A 6,000-nucleotide genomic window follows, 5' to 3' on the forward strand; every position below is an offset into this window, starting at 1 on the left:
AAAGACAACGATTTTATTTAACCGTTGTCGTATGAATTTGACATTTTAACATCAGCTTCAGCAAGACTCAATAGACAACGGTTAAAAACCATTGTCTTTGTGCGGGACATACAACAACGCTGGTTTCAACAACACTCAACTGTTCTCTTTTATAGAAGAGACAACGGTTAAAAACCGTTGTCTATGTGCGTGACTTTCAACAACACCGGCTTCAACAACACACTCAATAGACAACGGTTTTTAACCATTGTCTTTTTTAGAAACGACAACGGTTAAAAACCGTTGTCTATGTGCGTGACTTTCAACAACACCGGCTTCAACAACACACTGAATAGACAACGGTTTTTAACCGTTGTCTATGTGCTTAACTTTCAACAACACCGGCTTCAAGAACACTCAATAGACAACGGTTTTTAACCGTTGTCTTTTCTAAAAAAGACAACAGTTAAAAACCGTTGTCTTTGCGCAGGACTTACAACAACACCGGCTTCAACAACAGAAATTTTTACCTCATAGACAACGGTTAAAAATCGTTGTCTATGAGCATTTTTCTTGTAGTGTAGATTGATTTGAGCCATTGATCTAGATTTTATCAACAACTCAAATGTAACCACATCTTTGCACCTAAGCAAGTTTCCGCACTAGAATTCATATATATATATATATATATATATATATATATATATACACCTAAAGACTAGTGAAGGAGGTAAATCATATATAGAGTAATATATTTTGAGTTAGTTGATGACCATTTGAATTGTACATTAGAACATATCTTATATCTTTTATTTTGCATTGGAACATATCTTATATCTTTTATTACACAATAATAAAAGATGCAAATGCGTCTTATTTGATAGTACACATTACAACAACCATTATATTTATACATATCTTTTATTGTACAATAATAAAACATGCAAATGCATGCGTTTTATTTGATAGTAGACAGTACAACAACATACACTATTGAAAACAACACACAACAGAAGGACAACAAGCTTTATGCATGCAATGTAGCTTGTCCATATATTATATATAGATTTTATTTTTGTGTCATAATCAACCCATGCAGCAGTACGTGCAGTATAAATATTGGTTCCTTTGATTTGATCATATATTCGCATGCATGCATAATGAGCTAGCAATTCTTGTAGCAACCACAAGAATAATAGCTTTTGCCGCAGGCTTTCTCACACTTCCAGTAGTAAGGGCCTTGGATTTGGGAGTCGCACCAATTTTTGCACATATTATTGTAGCAGTTCCTGTTCCAAGTTTTTGAGGCAACCCAACATGTTGCTTCTGCGGTTTCCATCTCTACATTATATTCAACAGTCAAACAAACTAATTATTACCTTGTCTTCAATCTCGGTCATTCTGTATGGTATAGTAATTGCATGTCTTTGTCAGGAGTTTTTAAAAATTAAAGGTGATATTATTTAACCAATTTGATAGGTGTTAATGGTTGGTTATGCACTCTCATTTCTTAAGATTTTTTATTTGATTATTAAAATTACATTAATTTAACATTTTGACTAGGGATTGACCCAGGACGAGAATCCCCTTCCGCCTAATTCCTCATGGGGACAGGGATGGGAAATTTTTATAACAGCCTGCTGGGGACAGGGACGAGGACGAGGACGGGGAGTATACTCCCTGCCCTTGCCCCGCCCCTTTGCCATCCCTAAAAAATACACTAGTGAGCTCCGTAGGGCAACAATGCATGAGGTCGAGAAATGTACTACTGAGCTCAAAAAATGCACTGAGGTTGGGAGTTCAAAATCGTCTCTCGTATGAAAAATCAATATGGTTAGGACTGGTCCGATGCAAACGGAGATTAGTTGAGTATTTTTATTCTCAAACTTGTCTTTCTTCAAAATAGTTGAAGGTTGTAAAAGGTATTAATAAGGGTAAAATGGAAATAAGATAACATTTGGAAAAATAACTAAAATCACAACGCCAAGTACTTTGTGATCGATTTGATGGCATCGCTATGGTCCTTACAAAAGGTCACATGTCTGAGCCTCATACCAATCAAGAATGTTGGCATATCATATTGTTGAGCTTATACTACGGATATGTTAGACTGTAGTAAAAAACAAAAAAATCACAACAATGGGACTGAAAAGTAAAAGGTATTTTCAAAAAGTGCTTATATAGAAATGACAAAAACAACTGGTTGTGTCTAACCTAGATATTCAACTAATTCAAAATACAATTTTTGTATACTAATAAAGCTACATTATAAATTAAACGTGATAAGAACCAATTCAACTAATATATATTAGAAAATATGAAAAATCAGTAAAGTGAAAGGATAGGAGTTTGAGAGTACCCACCAAAGGCTGCAATGAGAAGGAAGCAGAAAAGAAGAGGCACAATAATATTGGTTTTGGTAAGCTGAGATGTAGCCATATTTCTGATGTATTCACTTTAGGAGGAGCTAATAGCCTAATATGAGCTAGTTAGTTTGTGTATGATAGATTTTCCAAGAAATGAAGTTGTATATATAGCAGGATATGACGCAATGTGTAGCACTCTTGCTGTCCGCCCATTGGGTTAAAAATTCTGAACTGTTCAAACAATTTTAGTCAAACATTTCGAGGGTGAGATAAGGCTCATAACTCATCCTTCGTCACAATGAAAATCACAATGCATTTTTTTACTTTCCTCTATAGCGTTGACCAAAATTAACAAAAGGTTTTATGCCTTTTTCTCATGACAAAAATAATCATGAGTATGTGATCGTACGAAGGATTTCAACCTTGGGTTGTTGGAACTAAAGCTAAGGTTAGTTACATAGGCTACGTTGCGGAGTCCGCGCGAGGAGGATTGTGTTGAGAATATAATATATAAAATATAAATGTTAATTTAATTATTAAATTAGAATTTTTAATTGTGGCGGAAGATATATTTCAATTTGGTGTTAAAGAAAATGATAAATTGCATGTTTAATTTAATACTTAAATTATGATTGAATATTGATTTTTGTCTTTAATTATTTTAATTTGTAGGTTCATATATGATCATTGAGTTTTTAGTATTTAGAGGGTAAAATTATATTTATGATCCTTCAGTTATACCCGTCGTACAGATTTAGTTCCTGATAAAAACTACTCCATTTATCTAATTTTGTATTTTATGTTTATAATTCACTCGTTAAACTAACTTTTTCTTCTTTGCATCTTTTCTAGTATTTTATTATTGCTTATCTTTTTATTTATTTATTTATTTATTTATTAATTTATTATTATTATTATTATTTGTGTTTAATAGTACTTTTAATGTGATTTCTAAATATATAAATTAAGTTTACATACTAATATCTAACTTAATTTTAATTGAATTGTAAATAGCTCCAGTCAAGCCTCGGAATGGAGGGAGTACTATTTAATTATAACTCAAACTAAAAAAAAATGTGATTTTCCTAATTCATCCCAAATAAATTGACAACCTTATCCTTATTGAAGATGACTAGATGTTGTGCGAAATTGTCTCATAGATCTTAATATGTGAGACGAATCTAAAAATTGAGTCTTGTTAGGAATAATTGTTTGCAGCTTTTGATGATGCTAGCAAAGTGTATTAGCATTTGTAGTCCTCTAAATTTTCTCTATTTTAAATCGCACTCACCTTTCAAAATCTACCGGAAGAAGTTTACCCAGAATGACCTTACCTAGAAGAAGAGTAGTCGAAAGAAGCAGAATGAAAAGAAAAAGAGTCGAAAGGATCTGAGTCAGAATAAGTTAAAAGGTAGGAACTTTGCATGATATACAATTGTGTACATAATGTTATACACCCCACGTGTTGAAAGACCAACTAATGCTTGATGAGTGCCAAATATGACTTATTTCATAGGGTGTTTGAGTGATCTTTATTGCATTGATTGAGTCTTTATGGGGTGAATTGTGTGTTTAATTGCTATACTTTCATGTGAACACCAACCTGGAACACTTGCAAGGCATTCAAGTGGTTTGAAGGTAATTGGGAGCAAAAAGAATGGCGAATGAGGAAAAGCTGGAAAGTTGAGCTATGTACAAGAGCGTGTACGCTCGTACCCGGGATCGTACACCAGGTGACTGAGAAGGTGTGGACTGGATCACGGTCGTGGGAGCAACCGAGCAAAAGGGGAGAGTGTATGAGCCCATGTATGCCCGTATGTGAGCTCGTACACATGCCAGATTACAGAGTTTAAAAGATTGGTTGGTGAGATTTTTAGGAGAGACGTAGTTAGACTTAGATAGTTTAGAGACACAACTAGACAAATCATGTTCTTCAATTCTTAGCGAGAGAAATAGTCTAGGGCTTGGTAGATTGTAGATCATGAAGGATTTTATCTCCAACTTGTAGATTGATATCACATTGTGGATTCAAGGTTGGTAACATTTCATCATTTGTCTTTTAATTTCCAATTTCCATCTTCTATCTTGCTAGCTTGATTTCAATTGCAATTGTGGTTTCATTCTATGATGTTGATGTGTTGCTAGATCTTCTAGGAATTGGTTAGGAATCTCTCTTGATTATGCATTCTAGTTCTTTAATTGTTTAATGATGAGATTTGGTGTATGATAGACATATCTTTGTTGTGAGTGAACCTTGATTGTTCCTAGCTCTATTTGTGGTCACAATATGTTAGGTGTTTTAAGAGAGTGAGGCTTGCAAGAGATTGATGCATCATGTAGTCTTGTTTACTTTGCTTTTCCCGCCTTTGATCCGAGAGGGCTAAGCCCGTAAATTAAAGAGAGTGTAGATTAGGTGTTCAATAAAATGCCTACTAATTCTCTCTAAGTAGTCATTCATACACCTTATCAAATCAATCTTACAGATGGAATGCATATAACCCAGATTCCCATCCAATTCCCCGTTCTAATTGCTTTCTTGTGCTTTTTTATTTTCATGGTCGTTACCTTTCATTTTCACATGCTTCATGCTATTCTTTCTCCTATTTAACTCTTGCTAGTACACCCCCTATGATTGTCTTGCACTTCTCTTAGCTCCAAGTTGTCATCCTTGTGAAAAACGATATCCCCGGGAATCTTCATTCCCAACCTACTTTCCATCCACCGCTATAAAAACAACCTTGTCAATGCTTTATCAAGGCAAAAGGATTATATCAACCTTGGAAGGAGTTCATTCTAAGAAGGATAAAAAGAGTTGTTAGACACATTCCAAGTTGTCTGGCACCAACTAGTCTACAATAGAGACAAATTGGTGATAATAAAAAAAATGAGGCTTTTTGAACCAAAGTGTGCTTATACATTGATAGGGAAATAGTCTTTACCCTATGGTTCATAAAAATGGATTTTGGGCTATGTGGCAGCTTTTGGACGGCTACCACTTGTTGAGTGACAACGAGCAAATTTTAATTTCAAATGGCGCTCAACCTACCTTATCTATATAAGAGGACTCCATGCTTAGAAGAGTTAGTTGATTGAAACCCTTCCTGATTATCCGAGAGAGAAACACTTTCAAGCAGCATTATCAACTATTCTAAGAAAATATTTTCGATTCTTAATTCCAGTCCAAACTATGTCGACATGCCACACTTGCACAAACTCTAGATCCTTCATGAGAGTGAAGGATTCGAAAGAACTACATGCTTAGTGTTCCTCTTGGTCTAAAAGTATCCATCTTGAAAAAAAAGGGTTGACTTGAGGACCAAATGAAAGGGAAAACACCACATAAAAGGTGTTTATGTTGGTCACACACATTAGCAAACTTAGGAGGAGATTCAATTTAATGGGAATTGGAATGGACTCTATGTCGGCATGCCACATTTGCACAAACTCTAGGTCCTTCATGAGGGTGAAGGGTTCGAAGAAACTACATGCTTGGCGTTCCTCTTGGTCTAAAAGTATCCACCTTGAAAAACGGTTGACTTGATGACCAAATAAAAGGGAAACACCCCATAAAAGGTGTTTATGTTGTGGTTCTTTTGTGCATTTCCTATCCTTGCACTAGCCTAGACTTTTATACCCCTAATCCTTACTCCATGAG

At 34.9% G+C, this 6,000-nt stretch overlaps 1 long non-coding RNA gene across 1 annotated transcript; it reads right to left on the minus strand.

The window, feature by feature from the left end:
- Nucleotides 1–863: 863 nt before the first annotated feature.
- On the minus strand, nucleotides 864–2,459 carry LOC116011894. Its single transcript, XR_004097108.1, has 2 exons — nucleotides 2,343–2,459; nucleotides 864–1,320 (listed from the first exon to the last, which is right to left on the minus strand). It is a non-coding gene; the product is annotated as an uncharacterized LOC116011894 (long non-coding RNA).
- Nucleotides 2,460–6,000: the final 3,541 nt, after the last annotated feature.

This window comes from Ipomoea triloba, chromosome 3 (assembly GCF_003576645.1).
Source record: "Ipomoea triloba cultivar NCNSP0323 chromosome 3, ASM357664v1".
NCBI lineage: Eukaryota > Viridiplantae > Streptophyta > Magnoliopsida > Solanales > Convolvulaceae > Ipomoea > Ipomoea triloba.